At 40.2% G+C, this 27,897-nt stretch overlaps 1 pseudogene; it reads left to right on the top strand.

The window, feature by feature from the left end:
• Positions 1-22,928: 22,928 nt before the first annotated feature.
• Positions 22,929-23,051, top strand: LOC139001412 (small nucleolar RNA SNORA29; annotated as a pseudogene).
• The last annotated feature ends 4,846 nt before the right edge of the window (positions 23,052-27,897 follow it).

Genomic DNA, 27,897 nt, shown 5'->3' on the forward strand with positions numbered 1-27,897 from the left:
TTCAATATCCATCACTCCTACTATGTGAAAACATTTCTCAAATGTTTGCTCTCATTTACCACATGTGTCAAATGTGTTTTAGGAGAGGCTTACCCGAGACTGGTTTAATGCAATTATTATGGTCCCATTCTAATTGCTTAGTTATCATCCTGTATAATAAAAGCCTAATATGCTGTGTCCATTTGACTGGTTGACCGTTCAACCAATCAAAGCATAATATGCTAATGATATGTTAAGGCCGCTCAACTGCTCACTATGACATGCACTGACCACTAGGGGGTAGACAGTCGACCGGTTGACCAGTTGCTATGACATGCACTGACCACCAGGGGGCAGACACTCCGACCAGTAGATTAGCTTGCTACTAGGGTCCAGCTGATCAGGACTGAGCGAGAAGGGCCTGACACGCCCTGGACTCCTCCCGTGGCCTCTCCCAGGCTGGCCAACCTCCCGCATCCCTCCCTGCCCTCGTCGTGCACTGTGCACTGATGGGGTCCTTCGGCCTGGCCTGTGCCTTCTTGTAATCTGGGACCCCTTGGGGGATGTCAGAGAGCTGGTTTTCGGCCTGACCTTTCAGGCCAGGCCGAAGGACCTCACTGGTGCACAAATTCATGCACTGGCCCTCTAGTTGTGTCATAAAATCCTGACAGTGATAAATGAGGAGAAATGTACTCTTGTCTCTAAGACACAGAAGAAAAGATTATCTCCTGTTGTCTTTCAACTTTGTCATTTCTGAGTATCATTTTACAATTTTTATAACTCTTTTTCAAAAAAGTATATCAATTTTGGGTTAATAAAGGTGACTCTTTCATAGGCTACTAGCTACAAAAGGAACAGAAGAATGGGGTATAAGTTTATAAAATGAAGATGAAAGATTTTGGATGCTGATGGGAAAGATCCAGTATAGAGAAAAATTATCATAGAAGAGAGTTGAGGGAACTGCTAGCGTGATATCCCTGAAGAGGTAAAAAGGGCTAAGAGCTTGCGAACAAGTAGAGAGATGGATTTAGTGCAGCTAATCCATGTATGTTGTCAAGCAATATGGAAGGATTTGTAGGTATGGATGAAGGTAGGTGAGAACATATAGTGGTAGGAATCTTGAAAGCTTTCTTTTAATGATTTCAACTTCTGAAGTATTCTTTTTCTTAATGTATTTTTATTGATTTCAGAGAGGAAGGGAGAGAGATATATAAATCTTTCTCTATGAGAGAGGATTATAAATCTCCTGCCTCATGCACATCCCCTACTGGAAATGGAGGCAGCCACCTGGGCATGTGCCCTGAACAGAAGTCGAATTGTGACCTCCTGGTTCATGGGTCAACGCTCAAGCACACTGGCCAGGCTTGAAGTATTCTTATATCATATATTCTTGATAATTTCTTCAAGATCATATTACTAATAAAGGGAACAAACCCATTCAAACTCAGAACTCTATTCATATGTGTTTTTCCCACTTATAAATCTAATATATTCAGAAAGTAGGCAGATGTTGCTAACAGTGTTTCGAGGATAAGATCTAAAAATACCTCCTTGTTATTTGGTAGTGCAAATTCAGACAAATCTAGGCATTTGATAATAATTGATCTAAAAAATTATAACAGTTCTCTTCCTCAATTTCCCAGCATCACTTGTAGATATGTGTAGTCCAAATCTGGACAAAGAAATTCGGTTTGGACATCTCTGAAAAAGTGGTGTTTTTGTTTTTTTGTTTTGTTGTTGTTGTTGTTTGCTTGTTTTTTTTGTGTGTTTTTTTTTTCTCAGTTAAAAAAGACCAGTGTGGTTAGCACTATCTCTGTCTCACATTCTCCCTTTGTATCTATCTCCATTGAAAACTCATGATGTGAAAGGGAAAAGGAAAGGGGAAAAGGCTTATGTTTCAAGGTTGGTGAGTTAGAAAGGAAGAGAGAGCCTAGATTCCTAATGACATCACAGGCCAGCTGAACTACTTCTAGACAAATAAATGACAATTTAATTGTCCTTTAGGTATTTGCTGCCTATGGTAATTCTAAATGAATTCCATCATTTTTTTACTTTCTGGGGGGAAAAAAGAACCTAAACTGTCAGTTAGGATAGAATTTTAAAAAGTATAGATATTTATTATGAAAGCACTGATCTCATGATTCTGCAATGTTCTAAGAAATGCAAAATTAGTTTTAAATTTTTAATCAAGATAAAAAATAAACCGTATCACTAGATGTTTAAGTAATACTTGTCCCTGGTCATTTAGAAATCTTATTCCTTTCATGTAATGCTGACACAGGGTATTTTAAAATTCTTAAACATAATTAACTTTATATTTGTTGAATTTTGAGAAATTAGACATCAAGTTAGAAGTTTTAAAAAAACAGAAAATTAAGACATATCTAAATAAAACCCATTTTTAATGGAAAATTTTCCTCAATACCATTTTACAGAATTACATAGGTCAATTGGCATGTCAGGGAAAGGTATTTCCAAGCATATTTTGATACATTGTATGGCATGAAATTGAAAAATAATTTTAAAATTGATCCTACCAGTATGAAAAGAAGAAAGATCTTGAGTGTTTCCTAATTGTGTCGATCCATTGAATTATCCAATTCAGAAGCTACTTTACTTATGATTTCTTATTATGAGAGATGATAAATAGCCAAATTGGTGCATCCACTTTGAGTTGAGCTTATGTTACTTAATCTAAAGTGTCATAACTGATAGAATAGTCAAACAACTCTGGGGAACGCTAAATTTAACAATATTAAAGAATCTTGTTTGGTGAGTTAGTTTTGGTTTGTTTTCTGTTTTTGTTTGTTTGTTTGCTATCGAATTTCACTAAGCATTTAATATGCTAAGGTACATATTGCATTCCCTAAGCAAAGAATAAAGTATGCAGTGTTTTATAAGTTTATTTGATCATGGAAGCTGTTGTCTTAGAAATTGTTCTTCCTATAGACACTCCCTATAACGCATATAACAGATTCTAGCACTCACAGAATTAACATTCTAGCACTGAAATATGAGAAAGGAGAAAAAAAGAGCTAAGAACTCTGGTCTTCTATTGATAGCCCATAGCTTTAGCCAAGTGACCTGGCTTCTCTGAAACCTTGTTTCTTTGTAATTTGGTGGAAAATAATAATACCTATATAAGAATACTGCTGGGAAGATTCAAATATTAAAATTTATTGAGTATCTGGAATGTACTGATAACTCATTCAATGGTGATATTCACGGTGGTTGTTTGATTAGTACTACCAGCAATGTTAGTGGTTATTATTAAAGTGATTTTTTTAACATTATTATATATTTCATTTATATCTATGCTATCCCTAACCCCAAGGGAGCCATTAAATGACTCCGGCCATCTTTGTTAAGTATTTTGCTGATGTAGTAAATTATAAATCGGAGATGTTTTGAAACTACGACAGAATAGGACCAAATAATGAACAGAGTTTACAGGTTAATATTTTTCTAACTTATCCAAATGTGAGAAATTTATTGGATCTTTAGATTTACAGAGAATGCCATTTGAGTTATGGAGTTATAATAATTTGTCTAACATCCAGTATAGAACATACTATTTTTTTTTCTCACCTAAATAAATGAAGATATAGAGTCAATTTATTATTTTATTAGTAGGAAAATAGGGCAGATTCTGAGAATACTACTGGTTTTCCCCCTACATCTATCAAAATATGCCCTGAAAGATTGAGGAAATGGCCACTGGAAATGTTTGTTGACCCTGTAGGTGTATTTTAAATCAGACTTTAGCCAAGCACAGCTTAATACTTGTTTCCCATGTATACACTGAGTGTCCAGATTATTATGACCACCTGACGTTTGTAAGCAAATTAAATATAATTTCGCGCTGAAGTTGCTAGAGGGCCAGACCATTATAAATAGGGAAGCAGGTTGTTTACCGCGACAGTATAAGTGGTTTTTTTCTGAAGATATGGGTAAACAATGTGATTTAACAGCCTTTGAACGTGGGATATATATTACGATGAGTGGCCAGATTATTATGACCACCTGATGTTTGTAGGCAGATTAGCCGTACACTGCATCGTATGGGATATGGAAGCCGAAGGCCTGTTCGAACACCTTTGCTGTCTGCAGTTACCAAGATAAAACGTCTCCAGTTCGCACAGGAACACAAGGATTGGACAGTCGAGCATTGGAAAAAAGTCATGTGGTCCGATGAATCACGTTTCCAGATGCATCATGCAGATGGCAGAGTGAGAATTTGGCGGAAACAGCATGAAAGCATGCACCCCACATGCATGAGTACAATCCTTCAAGCTGGTGGGGGCAGTGTTATGGTTTGGGGCATGTTTTCCTGGCATGATTTGGACCCTTTAATTCGTGTGGAACAATGTCAGAATAGCACAACATACCTAAGTATCATTGCTGATCAGGTTCATCCTATCATGTTGATGGCATATCCCAATGGATATGACTTCTTCCAACAAGACAATGCACCATGCCACAGTGCTCGTATTGTGCAGAAGTGGTTTCAAGAACATGAGGGAGATTTTACCTTGCTTAGTTGGCCCCCATAATCACCAGATCTCAATCCAATTGAGCATTTGTGGGACAAAGTTACCAGAGCCATCAGGCAGCTGGTTCCACATCCATCAAATCTCACAGAACTGGACAGTGCTATTCATCAGGCATGGTGTCAGATTCCTCGCATCACCTTTCAACATCTCGTGGAGTCAATGTCAAGAAGAATCGTCACAGTATTGAAGGCAAAAGATGGCACAACAAAGTACTGATGGAGTGGTCATAGTAATCTGGACACTTATAATATATATCCCACATTCAAATGCTGTTAAATTGCATTGTTTACCCATATCTTCAGAAAAAAATCACTTATCCTGTCGTGATAAACAACCTACTTCCCTATTTATAATGGTCTGGTCCTCTAGCAACTTAAGCACAAAATTGTAGCTAATTTGCCTACAAACGTCAGGTGGTCATAATAATCTGGACACTCAGTGTATATCACTAGGTTCCATATATACCCATATGTGCTCCATTCTAACTGGGGGTCCAGGGTGATACTTTAGTACTCTGGGCATCAATATCAGCTCAGATGCCGTGCCTAATAGTCCTCAGAATATCTGGGCATTCCCATTTTCCTATTGTATAGTTACTCCAGATAACTTTGGGCATGGACAGTGTTGCAGGGTCCATCTCTAATATCAGTTTGTTGCAGATCTAAATACTGACTCAGACCTTGGAATTGAGCAATGTATTATTATATTTTATCCACACAGTCACACTGAGCTTCCTACTTTTCCAACCTGCCTTTTCATTGTGGATTCTTAAGAAATACTTTTATTGGATCATTATCTATTTTCAGTCCTGTTGGCCACTTTTTCATCTTTGCCTTCCTGTATTTACAGTAATTGTAATCTGCTGCATTCTTGGCTTTCTGTGCCACCACCTGGCCTCTATTATTTCAGTATCCCATTCTCCCATGAGCATTGAGAGCAGCTCTGTGATGACTGAGTTAGTTATAAACTGAAGAGGAGAGTGACTTCTAAACTTCTTATTAATGCAAGTGCTCCTCACAATAGCATAGTACTGATTGACTTGGGTGAAGGATGTGTCCCTGCAGTCTCCTCTGAAACATAATCCTGATCTTCTGGCCTCATCATCATACATTAATACTTTCCAGTATGCTCACTTCCTTGAAACTTATTTATTTTTCTACCATCTTGAAGAAAAAATTAGGCACTTCTAATTCAGTTAGTATGGGCCATTCTTAACTTGAGACTTTTAGCAGCAAATTTGCCCTACCCCCTGAAGTCCTTACCCAGTATTACATCCTATATTTTCAGAAGGTGCCCCCTAATTAATAACAATTTAAATATTGTTTTACTTTTGGCTCCTTTAATAAAACCTATATAATTTCATGAGCCAATGTAACCCCAATACATTCAATTAAAAAAGCAAAAGAACTGGAGCCTGGCCAGTGTTGCACAGTGGTTGAGCATTGACCCATGAACCAGTAGGTCATGATTCAATTGTCAATCAGGGCATCTGCCCAGATTGTGGGCTCGATCCCCAGCAGGGGGCATGCAGGAGGCAGCTAATAAGTGATTCTCTCTCATTATTGATGTTTCTATCACTCTCTCCCTCTCCCTTCATCTCTCTGAAATCAATAAAAAACACATTAAAAAACTTGAAGTAAAAAGAATAAACTCAAAATGGATAAGATTTTAAATATAACTCATGAAACTATAAAAATGCTAAAAGTTATGAATCATCAGGAGATGCAAATGAAAGTGAAAATGAGGTATCACCTCACCTCTGCTAGGATGGCTATCAACTAATTAACAACTGGCAAGTGCTGAAGAGGATGTGGAGAAAAGGGAACCCTTGTGCACTGCTGGTGGGAATGCAGACGGATGCAGCCACTGTGGAAAACAGTATGCAGTTTCCTCAAAAATTTAAAAATGGAACTGCCATTTGACCCAGTGATCCCACTTCTAGGAATATATCCTAAGAAGCCTGAAACAATAATCAGAAAGAATATATGCACCCTATGTTCATAGCAGTGCAATTTACAATAGCTAAGATCTGGAAACAGCCAAGTGCCCATTAGTAGATGAGTAGATAAAAAAGCTTTGGTACATTTACCCAGTTGAATACTATGCAGCAGTAAAAACAAAGGCTTTCTAACCCTTTGCAACAGCATGAAGAGACCTGGAGAGTATTATGCTAAGTGAAATGAGCCAGTCAGGGAAAGAGAAGTATCACATGGTCTCACTTGTATGTGGAATCTAATGAACAAAATAAACTGATGAACAAAATAGATCCAGAGACATTGGAACATGCAACAGATTGACAAATCTCAGAAGGAAGGAGGTTGCAGGAAGAGATCAACCAAAAAACTTATATGCATATATGCATATCCCATGGACAGACAATTTTGTCTTGAAGGCATGGGGAGGGGTGAGATTGGCATGGAGGGGGTTAATAGGGGAAATAAAAGGGAGCATCTGTAATACTTTCAACAGTAAAAATAAATAAGTAAACAATGCATACATTCTACAAAAAGAAAAAAAAGTGGGCAGAAAACCTGACTAGATACTTCTCCAAAGAGGACATACAGATGGCCAATCACTAATCATCAGAGAGATTCAAATCAAAACCTCAGTGAGATACCACCTCACACCTGTCAGAATGACTATCATCAATAAACCAACAAGGATGCAGATGTGTTGGTGAGGATGCAGAGAATAGTGAACTCTACTGTTACTGGCAATGCAGATCGGTTCAATCACTATGGACAACAGTGTGGAGTTACCTTTAAAAAGGAAAAAATGGAATTTCCTTGTGACCCAGTGATTTCACTTCTGGGAATATATTTGAAGAAAACCCAAAACATTAATTTCAAATATTGTGTGCACCTCCATGTTCACTGATGCGTTATTTACAACTAGAGGCCCGGTGCATGAGTTTTGTGCACCAGTGGGGTGCCTGGGTCTGGCCTGCAGGATCGGGTCGAAACCAGCTTTCCGACATCCCCTGAGGGGTCCCAGATTCTGAGAGAATGCAGGCCAGGCGGAAGGACCCCGCTGGTGCACGATCAGGGCCAGGGAGTGACGCGGGAGGTTGGCCAGCTGGGGAGGGATTGCAGGAGGGCTCTAGTCCGTGTTGGCCCATTTTGCTCAGTCCCAATTGGCCGGACCCCAGCAGCAAGCTAACCTACTTGTCAGAGTGTCTGCCCCCTGGTGGTGGTCAGTGCATGTTATAGTGACTGGTTGACCTGTTGACTGCCTGCCCCCTGGTGGTCAGTGCACATCATAGTGAGTGGTTGAGTGGCCTTAGCATATTACGCTTTGATTGATTAAATGGCTGACCAGATGACTGGACACTTAGCATATTAGGCCTTTATTATATAGGATAGTCAAAATATAGAAGCAATCCAAGAGGCCATCAATAGACAAGTGAATAAAAAAGCTGTGATACACATACACAATGATTATTACTCAGCAATAAAAAGAATGAAATCTTACCTTTTGCAACAGCATGTATGAAGCTAGAGGGTATTATGCTAAGTTTAATAAGCCACAGAGAAAGACAAATACCATGTGATTTCATTTATATGTGGAATCTAATGAACAAATTAAACTAACAAACAAAATATGAGCAGACTTATAGACACAGAGAACAGACTGACACTGAAAAAAGAGATAGAGGAAGACATAAACAAATGGAAGAACATACCGTGTTCATGGTTTGGTAGAATCAAAATCATTAAAATGTCCATACTACCCAAAGCAATCTACAGATTCAGTGCAATCCCCATTAAAATACCAAAGGCATATTTCAAAGATCTAGAACAAACTCTCCAAAAATTCATCTGGAATAAAAAAAAAGACCCTGAATAGCCACAGCAATCCTGAGAAAGAAGAACAAAGTTGGAGGGATCACAATACCAGATATCAAGCTATATTCCCAAGCCACGGTTCTCAAAACTGCTGGTACTGGCACAAGAACAGACATATAGACCAATGGAACAGAATAGAGAACCCATAAATCGACCCAAGCCATTATGCTCATTTAATATTTGACAAAGGAGGCAAGAGCATACAATGGAGTCAAGACAGTCTCTTCAATAAATGGTGCTGGGAAATTTGGTCAGATACATGCACAAAAATGAAACTAGATCACCAACTTACACCATACACAAAAACAAACTCAAAATAGCTAAAGGACTTAAATGTAAGATGGGAAACCATAAAAATCTTAGAAGACTCCATAGGCAGCAAAATATCAGACATATGTCATAGCAATATCTTTATAGACACAGCTCCTAGGGTTATGGAGACTAAGGAGAAAATAAACAAATGGGACTACATCAAAATAAAAAGCTTCTGCACAACAAAAGAAATCATCAACAAAACAATAAGAAAGCCCACTGCATGGGAGAACATATTTGCCAGTGATATTTCAGATAAGGGTTTAATCTCCAAAATTTGCAGAGAACTCATAACTTAACAAAATTGAATGCAACTAAAGACTCAAGGAAATTCTTCTGCATCGCTTAGTTGCCTTCTCTCTGTGCAGCTCCCTCCTCTGTGCAATTCTGCCCTAAAAATTCTAGTCATCTCAGTTTTCTTAAATTCTCTGTCTCCTCAACTGAGCAACAGAGTCAAAGGGTTTGAATTCATTCACTGCACTAAGACCTGGAAACTATCTCATAGGAAACTATCCCAGTAAGATTGCATGATTGTTGTGCTCAACTCATCTGTTTCTTTTCTCTCACAAATCACAGTCCTTTACTGCCTTTTTTTCCAACATCTGAAAAACAGTTTCATATATTCATATAATGGACTATTACTGAGAAATATAAGAACACACCACTGATATATATTACATGGGTGGATTTCCAAAACGTTTTGCTGTAAAAAGGAGCAAGACAAAAAAAATGATTCATTTAGGTGAAGTTCCAGAATAAACTAACTTTTAGTGATAGGAATCAGATTAGTCCTTGCCTGGTGGTGTGGGGAAGGAGGACATTGGAAACTAAGCCATGAGGGATATTTTTAGAGTGATGGAAAGTTCTTATCTTGATTCATACAGTGGCACCACACACATTTTATCTGAATTAAACTTAAATACATTTTGTTTTGTTTTGTTTTTAATAAAAAGGAAGCCTAGACCAGTGTGGTGGCAATGGAGATAGAATGATGAATAAGAATTTGTAAAATTTTAGGTGGTTAAAACAGAAAGGACTTAGTGATAAAAATGACAATGAGAGAGGAGGGATAGGAAGTTTTCAAGAGGAGTGATTTAGAGGTTTTTGGCCTGGGTTAGGGTATATTAAATGACAAAATTAACAGATTTATAGCACGATATTGATAGATATGGATCTGAGATGGATAAGAAGAGATTTTTAAATAAGGAAAGTTTATGGTATGGTTAACAAGATTATTATTTCAGAAAGTAAAAAGTGTTACAGATTCATGGAGATGATGTCTGTTGGACATAGCATGGCTGCTTCTTGTACTATGCAACATACTAAACTTTGTGTTGCATCCCTGTGTGAAGACCCTGTTTGGAGTCACTTTCATTTTATACAGTACATTTTTTGTTGACCATTAGTATGTTTTTCTTTGGAGAAATCTGTTTTAAGTGCTTTGTCCATTAATTTTTCTTCTCTTATTACTATTGAGGATCTACATACATTCAATTTATGCATTTGTCAGTATATATTATAATTCATTGAAAATTTAACCTAATCCTTTAAAGCAGTGGTTCTCAACCTTCTGGCCCTTTAAATACAGTTCCTCATGTTGTGACCCAACCATAAAATTATTTTCATTGCTACTTCATAACTGTAATGTTGCTACTGTTATGAATCATAATGTAAATATCTGATATGCAGGATGACCTTAGGCAACCTGTATGAAAGGGTCATTTGACCACCAAAGGGGTCGCAACCCACAGGTTGAGAACCACTGCTTTAAAGGCTAAGTAATACTTGATTTTGAGATTAGCAAAAGTGCAGAAGAAAAAAAAAAGAGTTATTTCACAAATATTATAGTGAAAATAATTGGCTATGCATGATTTTTTTTAAATGAGTGTCTGTGGTTTGGAAAAACTATCCTCAAAACTAAACTTTGTAAATCTGAATTTTTGCTAACAGAGTCAACAAATAATCTACCTTTTACTTTTATAGTGAAAGTTTTGCTCCTACTAAATTTAGGTAATTTGATATTCTGTTGAGAGATGTTGTTTTGCCATATCTATTTTTATGCTTAATTTTGAAGAGAGCCATGTTTACAGATACAAATTTAAAAATTAAAGATATATATTTGGCAGTTTTTCATTGAGAATATTGTAACATATTTCCTTTTTTTCATTTGATAGACAATGTAATAAAAGTATCTATCTAATCTAATAAAAGGGTAATATGCAAATTAACCATCACTCCAATACAAAGATGGTGGTGCCCATAGCAGCCAGGGCGGGATACTGGCATCATCACCCCAGCAATGAGGCCAGCATCCTGTGCCCCGGTGCAGAGGGAGGGAGGGCGTCTGGGCAGGCAGCACACTCCCAGCCCAGTGGACACAATGCAGGGGGGCCTCTGTGTGCGTGAGCTGCAGAGGAAATACCTTTTCTGACCTCTCATTGGCTAAACTCCCTGTACGCCACCATTCGCAGTGTTCTTGGTAACTTGGGTAATAAGAATTCAAGAAGGTGACCTAGGGTTTTTCTACCTCATTCCTGGAGGAAAAAACTAAGGGCCGCTGCTGGAGGGGCTAAGAAATGCCATATCCTGCCTTAGCTGGTTTGGCTCAGTTGATAGAGCCTCGGCCTGCTGACCACAGGGTCTGGGTTTGATTCTGATCAAGGGCATGTACCTAGGTTGCAGACTTCTCCCTGGCCGGGGCCTAGGTCAGGGCTCATGCAGGAGAAAACCAATCGAAGTGTCTCTCTCACATTGATGTTTCTCTCTGTCTTTCCCTCTCTCTTCCAACCTCTCTAAAAATCAATGGAAACATATCCTCAGGTGAGGATAAAAAAAAATATAGAAAGAAAGAAATGTCATATCCTATGAAAGACACATCTTGAAAATGCCTAAAGAAAGTTGTCATTTTTTCATGGAGGAGTCTGTGTTGATGAAAACACCTTGGCAGTGGCCACAGCAGCAGGGTGATGGGGTTGTCACCTTCCCCTGATCAGCCCGGTCACCTCCCACAGAGGGAGGCCAGACTACCATCAGGAGGACATTCCCTGAGGGCTCAGAGTCTGTGAGAGGGGGCAGGCTGGGCTGAGGGACACCCCCCCCCCAGTGCACGAATTTTGTACACCAGGTCTCTAGTATATATATAAAAGACTAAGCGACTGTCCAACCAGCCAGTAGGTATGATGCTCACTGAACACCAGGGGGCAGATGCTCAATGCAGGAGCTGCCAAGCTGCGATGACTTGGCAGCAGCGGTTCTCAGGTGACGCACCTGGAACCAGAAAGGAAGGAGCCGGATTCCGGGGTGCGTCACCCAAGAACTGCCCTCTCCCAATCCTGGACCCCTCAGGGGATGTCGGAGAGCCGGTTTCGGCCTGATCCCCGCAGGCCAGGCCAAGGGACCCCACCTGCTGGAGGGATCCCGCTCACTCCTCACTCCGCAGATGACCTTCGAGCCAACCTGTGGCACTGCTCCAGGTACAGCCTGCCAGGGAGAGACAGCAGGAGTTTGGCTCTAGGGTGTGTCCGGCCCTTCTTACCCAGTCCCGCTCTGCCTGCCACCTTCTAATTATTTTCCTTTCAATGTACATGAATTCATGCACGAGGGCACTAGTCATGCCATAAAATAACAATTTGAGAAACTACTCAGACACAAAATTAAAGAGGGTTTATATAGAATCTTTAAAGAATCTTCAAACCATACTTGATAGATTTATTTATAACATTCCCTCCTAGAGATTCATGCCTTATTTTAGAAAGTTGGACTTAGATCATCATCTTTTGACCAAATATGATATGGTAACATTATATGTAATGAAATTCTAGCTTACAGCCTACTGCAAATGTTGTTTTCTCTAATTTCTGCAATGACTTGCCTTATTACAGTTTCTCTATATTTTCAGCATATTGATATACTGTAGATAGTGGAATTGATTTTAAGCAGCCAATCTTTTCTTTCTTACATTATTTATTAGTCCACAAATTCAGTGGAGATGAGAGAAAATCTTTTCACTTGACTTGTACATAGACTAACCTCATTTTCCTGACATTGTACAGTATAATTTTGCTACTTACTTAGAGGACTAAAATATTGAGCATTGAAGATTACTCATAATGAAAATGATGAATAAATAAAAACCCTATTTGATGGTACACATTATTGAAACTCTTGGTGCATCTTATAATGAGAAATGAAATGTATCAATAGTCCAGGCTAAAAATTTGATTAATTTTCAAAATAGGAAATATAAAGTTAATTCCTGCTAGTACAGAAAATATGAATAAATGATTTCAAAAACTTTTCTAATAAAAGAAGTATTTCTAAAGATAAAGATGATTAGGACGAAATGAGATAAGTGAGAACCAACTTTAAGACTCAAGAGAAAATAATTGTTATTGAAAAAAACCCTCATATGCAGTTTCTTATGCTAAAATAGGTTAAGACTCTAGTTACATAACTGCTAACATTTTTTTCATTAAACAAGCAATATCATATACAAAGTTTTATGTAGTTAATTATTTTTGAACTATTATAATACAAAGGGCTTAGCACTTCAATTTTAGAGGTGAGGTTTTGATGTATGTCCTAGGTTATGTTTTTTTTATCTGTAAATAGGGATAGCTAATTTCTTTAATTTTTATAAATTACACTTTGTATTCAACATTATTTTGTGTTAATTTCAGGTGTATAGTGTAGCAATTAGACAATCATATATTTCACAAAGTGTCCCCCCTAATATTTCAAGTACCCACCTGGCATCATACATAGTTATCACAATATTGTTGACTTTGGTCCTATGCTGTTTTATAGACCTATTTTATAAATACCAATTAGAACTTCTTAATCCCTTCACCTTTTTCACCCAGAGCCATACCCCACTGTTTCCTCCAGCATCCATCAGTCTGTTTCTATTTTGTTTGTTTATTTATTGTGTTCTTTAGATTATACATATAAGTGAAATCAAATGGTATTTCTCTTTCTCTGTCTGGCTTATTTCACTTAGCATAATACTCTCTGACTTCATCTAAGTTTTAGTAAAAGTGAGATTTCATTGTTTTTATGGCTAAGTAATATTCCATTGCGTATATGTATGGGGTAGCTAATCTACACTAATAAAAGAGAAACATGGTAATTAGTGTACGACCGCTACCCTTCCCATTGGCTAATCAGCATATCCTTATGCAAATTAACTGTCAGCCAAGATGGCGGCCGGCAGCCATGCACTGAAGCGAGCAGGGAGGCTTGCTTGCTTCAGTGACTGCGGACTCCAAAGTTCCCCGCCTAACTTGCCGGCCTCTCAGCTGCAACTCTAAGCAACTATGTACTATGTTGCAAATAAGAAGCTAAACAAAACCCCAGAAACCAGCCGGACTGAAAGTCAGCCAGACCGCAACATTGTATCGATGTTTTCAGCAGCGAGGCCTCAGAGCTAAAGCTGGCACAGAATAAAAAAGAAAGAAAGAAAACAAGGAGCAGTTGGGAGCTTCAGTCACTTGCCACCTGGAAAACAGCCGTCAGCCCCTCACCCAGACTGGCCAGGCACCCCAGTGAGGACCCCCACCCTGATCCAGGACACACTTCAGGGCAAACCAGCCAGCCCCTACCCATGCACCAGGCCTCTATTCTATATAGTAAAAGGGTAATATGCCTCCTGGCACCGGGATCAGTGGAGCAGCGAGACTCCCGGCAATGGGATCAGTGTGACAGGGGGCAGCGCCCAAAGCCCCTGATCACCCTGCGGCTCTGTGTGTGACAGGGGGCGGGGCCACAACCTCCCTATCTGCCCTGCTCTGTTCGTGACAGGGGAAGGAGCCCCTACCCCCTGATCAGCCCTGCTCTGTGCCTGATATGGAGGAGCTCCCCAATCCCCTGATCGCCCTGTGGCTCTGTGTGTGACAGGGGGTGGGGCCACAACCTCCCTATCCGCCCTGCTCTGTGTGTGACAGGGGAAGGCGCCCCAACCCCCTGATCAGCCCTGCTCTGTGCCTGATAGGGGGGAGCTCCCCAATCCCCTGATTGCCCTGCGGCTCTGTGTTTGACAGGGTGCAGCGCACCAACCCCCTGATAGGCCCTGCTCTGTGTGTGACAGGGTAGAGCCATAACCTCTCCATCGGCCCTGCCCCAAGTGTGACAGTGGTGGCGCCCCAACCCCCTGATCGGCCCTGCTCTGTGCCTGATAGGGGGGAGCTCCCCAATACCCTGATCGCCCTGAGGCTCTGTGTGTGACAGGGGGCGGCTCACCAACCCCCTGATCACCCTGCGGCTCAGTGTTTGACAGGGTGCGGTGCACCAACCCCCTGATCGGCCCTGCTCTGTGTGTGACAGGGTGCAGCGCCCCAACCCCCCACCCCTCACGGGCCCTGCTCTGTGTGTGATAGGGTAGAGCCATAACCTCTCCATCGGTCCTGCCCCGAGTGTGACAGTGGCAGCGCCCCAACCCCCTGATCGGCCCTGCTCTGTGGGTGATAGAGGGTGGCGTGCCAACCCCCCTCCACGGGCCTTGCTCTGTGTGTGACAGGGTAGAGCCATAACCTCCCCATTGGCCCTGCCCTGAGTATGACAGGGTGCAGCGTCCCAACCCCCTGATCCGCCCTGCTCTGTGTGTGACAGGGGGCAGTGCCCCAACTCCCCTATCGGCCCTACTCTGTGAGTGACACGGGGGAGCTCCTCAACCCCCTGATGGGCCCTGCTCTGTGTGTGACAGGGTACGGAGCCCCAACCCCCCTGATCGACCCTGCTCTGTGCGTGACAGGGGGTAGCTCCCCAACCCCCTGATTGACCCTGCTCTGTGTGTGACAGGGTACGGAGCCCCAACCCCCCTGATGGGCCCTGCTCTGTGAGTGACAGGGGGCAGTGCCCCAACCCCCTGATGGGCCCTGCCTCTGTGAGTGACAGGGGGCAGCGCCCCAACCGCTGATTGGCCCTGCTCTGTGAGTGACAGGGGGCAGCGCCCCAACCCCCTGATCGGCCCTGCTCTGTGCGTGACGGGGTGGCGCTGCAACCTCCCCATCGACCCTGCCTTGAGTGTGACGGGGGCGGTGCCCCAATCCCCCAATTGGCCCTACCCTGAGCGTGACTGAGGGTGGCATTGCAACCTCCCGATCCGCCCTGCTCTGTGCATGACGGGGCGGTGCCCCAACTCCCCAATCGGCTCTGCTCTGAGCCTGACCAGGGGCTGCATTTAGGGATTGGGCCTGCCCACTGCCACCCGGGAGCAGGCCTAAGCCAGCAGGTCGTTATCTCCCGAGGGGTCCCAGACTGTGAAAGGGCACAGGCTGGGCTGGGGGATCCCCCTCCCCACCCCCTCAAGTGCACAAATTTTTGTGCACCGGGCCTCTAGTTTATTTTTATAAATTGTATCCCAGTCTTTAATTGCCAACAGATCAGGTCTGTTGTCCCATAGGATCAAACTTCTTCAGGGTATAGACCCGGTCTCCCTGTTCATTGAGGTAATACTGGAGAAACATGATCTCGCTGAAACAGGAGGTTCCAATTCCATCTGCACTTCTTGGTCTACTGAGGGCCTCATGTGTTTGTCCCATTTTTTAAAATAATATATAACCCATTTTCTCATGTCACAAGTTTCCTGCAAAAATCATAGTGAGTAACGGTGAAGTCATAAACCAACATTGAAAACAAATTCAGTAAAATCAAAATAGTAGTCTGGAAAAAGTGGTTTAGATTTCATCCTCTTCATATGTCATTTAAATCTTCAACTAATTATTATTTGCATCTTTAAAATGCAAATAATATCTGTTAGTAGTTTGAGGATTATATTATTACAGGAACATATAATAATCTTCTTGGTAGATATGACACAATTTGAATTTAAAGTAAGGACATTAAGGCTTGATTTACCACTACCCCTCCAAAATCAGATCTATAGTATGGACATTTTTAAAATATATATATATTTTGTTGATTTCAGAGAGGAAGGGAGAGGGAGAAAGAGAGATAGAAACATCAATGTTGAGAGAGAATCATTGATTGGCTGCCTCTCACATACTCCCTACCGACGATTGATCCCACAATGGGCATATGCCCCCTACCAGAATCGGACCAAGAACCCTTCACTCCACAGGCCGATTCTCTATCCACTGAGCCAAACAGGCCAGGGCCGAACATATTTTATCTTACTAAGTTCATGTGTCCTAACAAGGACTATCATGGACTTGCTCTGATTTAGAATTATTTTTCATCAACAAACAATTTATTGAAAACAAATATAGAATACAACCACAATGGAGAAATGTCCAAAGACTTCTCAGGTTTTGCGATTGCTTGGTGTCTTTACTTAGTGTTCTCAAAAGCAGAGCCAGAGATAAGGATTTAGGTGTGGACTGAACACAGGAAGGTGGAAAGAGGAAATAGGGAGAATCTCACAAGGAAAGAGGAAAAGCCAATATAATGGTGCATTATCAAGGTCACTGCTGTAGGTAGGACATAGGGGCTCCATTCTTCTGGAATCTCCTGAGAAACTGACAGAAGACATCTACCTAAGAGTTAGAAGGCTAGATTATTTAGTGAAAGGCCCACAAATTCCCATCTCAGATTATTGAGGTTTCTCATAATACAAACAATTTTGGCATCTTGATTTTTCTCTATCTATTATATATTACTAGAGACCCGGTGCACAAAAAGTTGTGCACTCGGGGAGGGGGGGTCCCTCAGTCCGGCCTGTGCCCTCTTGCAGTCTGGGACCCCTTGGGGGATGACCACCTGCTGGCTTAGGCCCACTCACCGGGGGGATTGGGCCTAAGCTGGCAGTCAGACATCCCTCTGGCAGGCCAGGAGCCCTTGGGGGATGTCCACTTGCCAGCAGGGAGCAGGCCTAAGCTGCAGTCAGACATCCTTAGCGCTGCTAAGGGGGTGGGAGAGGCTCTCACCACCACTGCTGTACTGGCAGCCATCAGCCTGGCTTGTGACTGAGCAGAGACCCACAGGGGGGGCTCCTGCATTGAGCGTCTGCCCCCTGGTGGTCAGTGTGTGTCATAGTGACCAGTCATTCCCAGTTGTTCTGCTGTTAGGGTCAATTTGCATATTAAAACTCTTTCCATGCAGTTAAAACTCTTTCCATGCAGACCCCAGTCATCACCATGAGAAAGCTGAGGACAATAGGACCAAGTCATTTTTGTTCATTTTATCCGCTAATGGACAATCTTTGCTTAGAAAATCCACATTCAGTTGGTAAAGTAATTGTCAGATCTGCATCATGGCCTGAAATTCTCCCAGCCCAATCTTGCTTTCTCCCTGTTTGCTCTCACAGCTGTCAGAATAGCATTGTGCTTGAAAGCTTCCCTGTCCAGTTATGTTCCTCCTCCCCTTTATTACCCACAGGCATTGTCTCCTAACCTGGTTAATATCCTAATTTCATTCTAGTTTCTGCTCTTTTGGAGAACCCTAGTGACCTGGTAGTATTTGACATTTAATTTGGTCACTATCTGTTTCCTCTAGAATATAAACTCAATTAGAACATTTAAAAATAAAATTTACTCTGGGCCTAGAATAGTGTCTGACACATAGTAAACCCATAATAATAAAAGTGTAATATGCTAATTAGGCCAGACAGCCGAAGGACCTTCCGGATGAAGCCCTGGCTGTGAGGGCTGAGGCAAGCCGCCACGGCTGAGGGCCGAGCCCCTTGCTCAAATTTTGTGCACTGGGTCTCTAGTATTTAATATAATGCATTGTATGACAATTAGTATGTATAGCACCAAGCCCACTTTTATATTTAGGAAACCTTGATTGCCTAGTTGACAAATGGTGTCCTTTCTTCCCATTTCCTACTCCACACACCAAATAATTGGAGGTTGCTTCTATTTGAGAACTCAAGAAATTCTAACCATCTGAATTGGCCTTGAAAAAAACAGAAAAGCATAATTTACTGTTGCCTTAAGATTTATTAGGCAACCATAAACCTAAATCCTTTGAGCAAGGTAAGCAAGAATTAAATGGCAATATAATAGCTCTCTTTTTCCATTATGGACAGACCTCTGACACCCTCCTTGGTTAGAACAAGATGAGAAAGCAAATCAAGATAATGAGATGTATTTCATCCTTCTATTGATTTACTAGTTCCAATGTCACACTAACTTACCCACTGAAAGCATATCTAAAATGGAAGGAGTCTGTGAAGGATTAGAAGTGAATCAAGGAGAAGAAAAATGAGAACATATTTGTTGTGATATGAAAATCAATTTTATAAATGTTAAACATAGATACATTTTCTCAAGTATCCTCAATATATAGTGTCCCAGTGACACTAAATATACTTACCTGGATATTGTTTCTGTCTGGGTGATCATGCACTAGACAAAGTCTTTATTCTATATAAATACAGTCATCCCCCTTCTCTGCAGTTTTTCTTTTTGCAGTTTCAGTTATCCAAGGTCAAACACAGTCCAAAAGTATTAAATGGAAAGTTCCAAAGATAAACAATTTATAAGTTTTAAATTGCATGCTGTTCTGAGTAGCATAATGAAATCCTGTGCTGACCTGCCCTCTACCTCCCAGAATGTGAATCACTTCTTTGTCCTGAGAATTCACACTGTACATGTTACCGACTGTTAGTCGCTTAGTAACTATCTTAGTTATCAGGTCGACTGTCATTGTAGCTCAGTGATCTTTGATCAGGTATTCCTTATTTTACTTATTAATAGCCCCAACGACATTCACATAACTTTTATTACAATCTATAATTGGCCCTTGAACAATGTGGGGGTTATGGGCAGTCAAAAATTTGTGTATAATATTTGACTCCCCAAAACTTAACTACTAATACCTTACTGTTGACCAGAAGACTTACTGATAATGTACACAATTTATTAACATATTTCATATGTTATGTGTATTATATACTTTATTTTTACAATAAAGTAAGCTAGAGAATAGAAAATGTTATTAAGAAAATCATCCTATATAATAAAAGCCTAATACGATAAATGTCCGGTCGTCTGGTCATCTGTTCAACCAATCAAAGCATAATATGCTAATGATATGCTATGGCCGCTCAACCACTTGCTATGATGGGCACTGACAACCAGGGGCAGATGCTCCGACCAGTAGGTTAGCTTGCTGCTGGGGTCTGGCCAATCAGGACTGAGCAACACATGCCCTAGAGCCCTCCCATGGTCCCTCCCAGCTGGCCAAACTCCCACGTCCCTCCCCAGCCCCGATTATGCACCAATGGGGTCCCTTGGCCTGGCCTGTGCCCTCTCACAATCTAGAACCCCTTGGGGGATGTCAGAGAGCCGGTTTTGGCCCGATCCTGCAGGCCAGGCCAAGGGATCCCACTGGTGCACGAATTCATACACCGGGCCTCTAGTAAGGAAAATAAAATACATTTATAATACTGTGCTGTATTTATCAAAACCATGAATTTATATTGTCTATGAATTATGTTTGTCAGTACCTACATCAATATTGTCTTATATGATACAAAATACTGTAGATGTTTATCTATTGCTAACACAAGACATAAAAAATGAAAAGAAATTATGAAAAAGAAATTCCTATTTATTTACAGGTCTAACAATTCATGCATTGATAACAAAAAAGCAGTGAGTTACATAATGGTAGCCTAGTGTAATCAGTATGATTGCTACATGGTAACCTAGCCTATACTCTAATGAATAGATCATTATAAAATTTTTATAGCATATAGTATGGTATTCATATTCATGCTACAGTATTGGAAACATTGTTACATGTTTTTAAAAGCCACTTACCTGTGACGATAGGCTGATAGGCAGCTTCTCCAATTAAAGAGAGTAGCTTACTATATGGTAATGTAATTCTTTGTATGCAAAATTATAAAATAGTAAGAAAACTAACAAATTATTAATATTATATTAAATATCACGCACCTTATTTCTATGTAAGAATAGGTTATCCACTTCCATACAAGTCTTTCACATGATTTTCAACACAATGAATACTTAGGCATGATGATGATGATGATGCCAATGACACAAAAACATCCCATATAGCTCTTGCTGTACAGTTATTAGATTTTCAAATGAAAACCATCATAGATATAATCACAGATAAATTTGTTAACTATACATCATAATGATTACTTACTATTCATTAAATGGAAGTAGATCATCATAAAGGTCTTCATCTTTATTGTTTTTTATTGAGCAGGCTGAGGATGAGAAGGAAGAGGACGGGTTAGTCTTGCTGTTTCAGGGGTGGCAGACAGAGAAGAGGTGGAAAGATAGGCACATTGGTGTAACTTCATAATCAGCTCAGAAAACACAAATGACTAGCCTCTAGCCAGGACCTCAAAACTGGGTCAATATAGCCTTTAAAAAATACTGTATTACAATTGTCCCCTAGATGTCTTTATATAAATTTTGAGTTTGACTGTTTGGGTATTTGAATGGCCTTAATCATAAAGGAGTCATTTAGACGATAGGACATTGGTTGACTTAACAAAGGTAACATTTTATTATGAGAATAAAAAGGAAAAACATAAGTAGAATTTAAAGGAGTCTTTATATACTGGCCCATAACTAAGTTTCTCATTTATGTAACATCAACCATGGAAACAAATCTGAAATTTCCAAGATCTCTAACACTAAATTGGTAGAATTATAAAGTGTGCTAAAAGTATGATATTTATATGTATATCTATCTAGTTGATAATATCTTGAATCAAGGTGCAGGTCTTTCAGTTACATTTTTGGAGGGCATAAGCTGATGATTTAGTAATGCAAAATTCAGGGGTATTTGTGTGTAATCAAGGAGAGGGGATTGTTTTTATGTCCATGGTTGAGACACTGGGTTGTGAAAAGTAGGAGGAGGCTGAGTAAGAGACAGCACTAGGAATGGCCATCTCCCTAGAGGGTCAATAGGTGACTGTATGAGACAGATGACTTTTAGAGGAAGCAATAGTCTTCATTAATTTTTAAAATGGCAGTTAGCAATAACCTCTACCAGAATTCCTACTAGACATGGTGGTAAAGGGGTGTACATTTTGGTGAGAGAAGGGGTATAACATGATAATGAGCTAAGTAGACAACAACCTCAAGAAAAATGATAAAATTCTTAACATCAAAGAAAGAATAGCAGTAACCATCCTGTGTTTAATTTGTTGGCATCTTGAAAGTGGCAGGCTGTGGGTTTTACTGGGGTGAAGTTTTTAGTGCTCAGGGTGTGAAGTTATCTTCAGCACAGAGAGTAAAATGATCTCCAGTGGGAGATCTCAAAGTTTTAGGCTAGAGCGGTGCCATCTGCTGTGATGTCATCTTCAGTAGTGAAGTCCTGAGTTGGGTGATGCCATCTGGAATATGGGACTGAAGTGTCCTTTCCAAGTGTGTACCCACTCGAATTGATGTGGGTCTTGTTTCTTAGGAGACTGAGGTAAGATCTCCAGCATTAGCCTGTTGTTAGGCCACTAAATTGACCAAATAGTATAAGCCCTTTGCCTCATTTGTTGATTTGGTTAATGATAGGCAAGCCAGAGAGCTTTTGGGCTAATAGGGCTTGTATTAACTAAACTCGGTGGCATAAGGTTCTGAGCATTTTCCATGTTTGCTAGAAAGAATAACTTACTTGGAGTGTTTGGGCCTCTTGATTGCAAACCAATGAATGCAACCAGACCAGTAGTAATAAGAACAATGGACAATAGAATGATGTGCATCTGTACTTGGCAGAATTTTTCAGTTTGATGTTCATTTTCCTCCAGCATGAATTATTTCCAAGGATGCACTGTCTGATCTTGTCATTATGGAAATAAAGTGCTGATATTATTATCTTTGAATATAATTTTTATTTACTAAGTAGAGTTTTCTATCTTCCTTTTGATAGACCATACTGTCTGTGGGAATAGCCCTGTAGTAATAATTTTAATTTTCTGGAGGGGATTAGAGGGTGAGTCTGGATTAATTATTCACCTCTTATAACCTAGATTTTCAGCAAGGTTTTGGGGGTGGTGAAAGTTTATGCTCTCATATTAAATAGGCAGCTGCCTAGTGTATGGGAAATTGTTGTTAAGGGGTTGGAGGAGAGTTTGCACCTCAATCTGGCCTCCAGCCCTTAGGTTAGGGGCATGATAGGAAATTTATAAAAATTGGAGAGACATTATTGAAGGGCCTCCTATGTAACAAACCTTCACTTACATAGAGGAGAGACATATTTATTTTAAATATAGGTAAGATAGGGCTTTGGGAAAAATTTCTTTTAAGTTGGAGTGAAGTATGAGTCCACCAAAAGGCCTTAAATTAAGAGAGATTAAGGCTTTCCCATTTGACTACTACATTTTCTCCAAATAGATTTTCATGGCTATGCTTATGGGATAGATTAAAATTGCCATCATCTGAAGAGGGTCTATGATATATATAAAATGGATCTCCATATATCCATTCTCCAGATTCAACAATTATCAACATTCTGCAGTTCTTACTTCATTTATTTTTCTTTCTCTGTGTGTGTGTGTGTGTGTGTGTGTGTGTGTGTGTGTTGTATGTGTTTGCCAACACAAGTCAAGTCTCCATTGATCACCATTTATCCACACTCACCTTCTTCTACCACCTGCATCCCCATTTCTCTCTGTTAATCACCATACTTCTATATGTGTCTATTATTATTTTTTGCTTAATCCCTTCTCCTTTTCACCCAGCCCTGCAACCCCCTTCCCCTCTGACAGCTGTCAGTCTGTTCTCTATCTATGTGTCTGTTTTTATTTTATTTGTTAGTATATTATGCTCATTAAATTCCACATATAAGTAAAATCATGTGGTATTTGTCTTTCTATGACTGTATTATTTTACATAGCATAATACTCTCCAGGTCTATCCATGCTGTTGCATAAGGTAAGATTTCCTTATTTTATATGGCTGAGCAGCATTCCATTGTGTAAATTTACCACAGCCTTTTTATCCATTCATCTACTGATGGGCACTTGGGCTGCTTCCAAGTCTTGGCTATTGTAAATAACACAGCAATAAGAATAGGGGTGCATATAGTCTTTCAAATTAATGTTTCAAGTTTCTTCATATATATTTGCAGAAGTGGAATAGCTGAGTCATAAGACACTTCCATTTTTAAATTTTTGAGGTAACTCCATACTGCTTTTTACAGTGGGTACACCAGTCTGCATTCCCACCATCAGTGCATGAGAGTTACCTTTTCTCCACATCCTCAACAATACTTACTGTTTGTTGATTTAATTATGATAGCCTTTCTAGCAGATGATAATCTCATTGTGGTTTTAATTTTCATTTCTCTGATGATTAGTGATGTCCAGCATTTTTTCATATGTTTAATGGCATCCTCTTTGGAGAAGTATCTACTCAGGTCCTTTGCCCATTTTTAAATTGGATTGTTTGGGTGTGTTGTGTGTGTGTGTGTTTTTTGGTGTTGAGTTGTATAAATAATTCATAAATTTTGTATATTAACTAACACCTTATCAGATGTATCGTTGGCGAATATGTTATCCCATTCAGTAGGTTGTCTTTTCATTTTGTTGATGGCTTCCTTTCAATAGGTGCAGAAAAAGCATTTTATAAAATCCAGCACCCATTTATGATAAAAACTATCATCAAAGTGGGAATAGAGGGAATATACCTCAACACAATAAAGTCCATATATGACAAACCACAGCCAACATCATGCTTAATGGAGAAAAACTACCAGTGTGTCCCTTAAGATCAGGAACAAGACCGGGATGTCCACTTTCACCACTCTTATTCAACACAGTACTGGAAGTCCTAGCCACAGTGATCAGTCAAGAAGAAGAACAAAAAGCATCCAAATTGGAAAAGAAGTAGTAAAATATACAGTATCATGTCATGATATTGTGTATAGACAACACTAAAAATTCCACCAAAATACTACTAGAACTGATAATTGAATTCAAAAAAGTAGCTGGATAAAAAATAAATATTCTGATTTGATTTTTCTTAAGGAATTATGTAATGCTTTTCATTGAAACTGAAAAACAAAAAAAAAGGCTTTACTTTAGCCTCTGGGTATTTTTTTAATATGAAGAATGAAAAAAAGATATCCATGTACAGTTTTTATTTATATGTTCTTATTTACACAAATTCACAATGTTATTTTTGCATTGTTGCAGATTTTATTGGGGTTATTAGCACAGGTTCTGAAACAAAACTCTTTCTGAATGAATAAATGAATGCATGAATAATTTAATAAATTTGGAAATACCTTATCAACTCTGAGAACCACACTCCATTACAGTTTCAAGACTCAATGTGATATTAAGTTACTTCAGTTTCTAACAATTAGTTTCCTTTGTTAAATGTTTGTGAGAGTACTTTGTTTATAGTTGTTTTGAAGATTGTTTTGGAAATTTTATATTAAAATTGTTATCAAACTATCTGGCATACAGTAAATTTAGGTAACTATTATCTCTTATTTATTATATTAAGATTATATTAAGAATATAATATCATTTCTCCCTGTTCACATTGGTTATTAACAATAATAGAAATAATTCATTCCTTCAATATAACTTAGAACATCAAATCAGTGAGTAACCTTGGATTCAAATCATCTATTTGACCCTAGAGCTAATAGTCTTTAACAACAATTTAACAAATTAGCATATCAGAATAAAATAAAAAGAATAAATCAGGCAAAGCAAATAGAAAAAGAGAAAGGCTTTGACAGAGGCAATTAGCTATGCAATGCTATTTTTTAAACCCATTATCCCATTCCTTACATGAACTACCAAAGTCAGCAATAACTGAATGTAGCCTGGAAGAGTGTGCTGATGTACTGATGTACTCTAGGTGACTTTAAAATAATCACCTAAAAATGCCAGATAATATAAGTAATTAGTATATGCAGGATAACAAACTGCCCACAAAGCAAACACTTCTCATAAACTGTCCAAAGATCATACAATTCCAAATGATAATGCAAAGGAGAAATAAATAATTTTACCTTTATTACAAACTCTTATTATAGTGAACTATGGTAAAGTTAACTGTACTGGGTGGACAATTTTGCCTAAGTTTATCAGTTTTAAATAGCTGCAGAGGAAGCAAGTTATTGCTAATAATCTATATATTTCACTTGTTTTCTCTATCCTACTGCAAAGGCTTCTGTGATCTAAAAGTGTTACAATGTTAAAGAATAGAAACTGAAAATGTGGGTTTGTCTTATGTAGAATTTCATCCAGTTTGACCTAGGATCCAACTCCTTTAGGGACTACATTGGCCTTAGGAATTGATTCAATTTTCTATTTCCACATTTTCTCTATTTAGCAATCAAAATTCTAATTAAAAGCTTTTTAATATATTTATTATTACACACACACACACACACACTCTGAAAGTGAGATAGCTATGTCTACCTATCTTTTTATGTGTGTTTCTCTGTGTGTTTGTGTATAAAACCATTAATTCATATTAATAGCTCTAATTTTAATACCACACCACAGGATTCATTCTAGTTTTTCTCCTTTTTCTTTTGGAACTTCTTTTTGTGAGTGTGAGAACTCACATCTTAATATGCATATTATATTTACTTATGTGCTCAGCCCTACAGTATACATAAAATAATCTCAGAATTGCTTACCCATACCTTTGTGAAAATCAAATTTAATAAGTAAAGTACAATATTAACTAAAGTAAATAGAGTACTTTTTTTCTTTTGTCATAAACAAAGATGGTCAAAACATTTTTTTCCAAGTTTACTGATACTAGTTCTTTTTCACTCTATGCAGGGTTTATATGTTATCCTAATATATAAAAACCCTGGATCCGTCATGACTGGAGGTTCAACCAACCAGAAGTCAGTCCTACAGTCAGCACTGGGTTGCTGAGGCGACCCAGCACTGACTGATGAAGGGGCTGCGAATCAGGCCCAGAGAGAGGCCTGAAGAGAGAAGCAGGGTCTGATTCATAGCCTGTGTGGCAGCTGTTGATCAGCACTTGCGTCTCTCTTTCTCTCCTGGCAGGGCCAGCAGCCACGTTTCCGTTTCTCTCCAGGCCGACATCGAGGTTGCTAATCAGCCCCGCCTTTCTGATCAGGCCCAATTGATAGGCCCAGAGATGCTGACTGGCATAGAAACTGACCAATCAGAACCAAATTGGCCAGCAGAGGAGAGCAGTTGGGGGCAAGATCAGGCTGGCAAAGGAGGCCCATTGGGGGCAAGATCAGGCCAGCAGGGGAGGGCAGTTAGGAGAAATCAAGCAAGCAGGCAGGCAGAGGCAGTTAGGGGTGATCAGGCAGGCAGGCAGAGGGGTTAGGGGCAATTAGGCAGGCAGTCAGACATCCCCCAAGGGTTTCCCGACTGGAGAAGGTGCAGGCTGGGGCTGAGGGAACCCCCCTCCCTCCAGGCATGAATTTTGTGCACCTGGCAAATAGTTTATAATATAATTATATTCATTATTTCTGTTTATATTATAACTAGAGGCCCGGTGCACAAAAATTTGTGCACTCAGGGGGGTCCCTCAGCCCAGCCTGTGCCCTCTCGCAGTCTAGGACCCCTTGGGGGATGACCACCTGCTGGCTTAGGCCCACTCCCCGGGGGATTGGGCCTAAGCTGGCAATCAGACATCCCTCTGGCAGCCTGGGAGTGCTCGGGGGATGTCCACTTGCCAGCGGGGAAGAGGCCTAAGCTGCAGTCGGACATCCTTAGCACTGCTGAGGAGGCGGGAGAGGCTCCCACCACCACCACTGTGCTGGCAGCTGTCAGCCTGGCTTGTGGCTGAGCAGAGCTCCCCCTGTGGGAGTGCATTGACCAACAGGGGGGCAGCTCCTGCATTGAGTGTCTGCCCCCTGGTGGTCAGTGTGTGTCGTAGTGACCAGTCATTCCCAGTTGTTCTGCTGTTAGGGTAAATTTGCATATTACCCTTTTATTATATAGGATAGAGGCCTGGTGCATGGGTGGGGGCTGGCTGGTTTTCCCTGAAGGGTGTCTCAGATCAGGGAGGGGGGTCCTGTTGGGGTACCTGGCAAGCCTGGGTAAGTGGCTGATGGCTGTTTGCAGGCTGGCCACAGCCCCTTCAGGGTGTAGGCGTCCCGCTGGGGTGCCTGGCCAGCCTGGCAGAGGGGCTGATAGCCGTTTTCAGCCTATCCAAGCCCCCCAGTGACCCAAGCTCCAAGCCTCTCCTTTTTTTCTTTTTCTTTTTTTCTGGGATTTATTTATCTTCTATAATTGAAACTTTGTAGCCTTGAGCGGAGCCAAGGGCCTGCCAGGGTAGGGAGGAAGCTTGGCTTCTTCCATTGCTGGGGGC

Source organism: Myotis yumanensis, unplaced genomic scaffold (genome assembly GCF_028538775.1).
Source record: "Myotis yumanensis isolate MYYU_CA2020_CCGP unplaced genomic scaffold, mMyoYum1.0.hap1 SCAF_1, whole genome shotgun sequence".
Classification (NCBI taxonomy): domain Eukaryota; kingdom Metazoa; phylum Chordata; class Mammalia; order Chiroptera; family Vespertilionidae; genus Myotis; species Myotis yumanensis.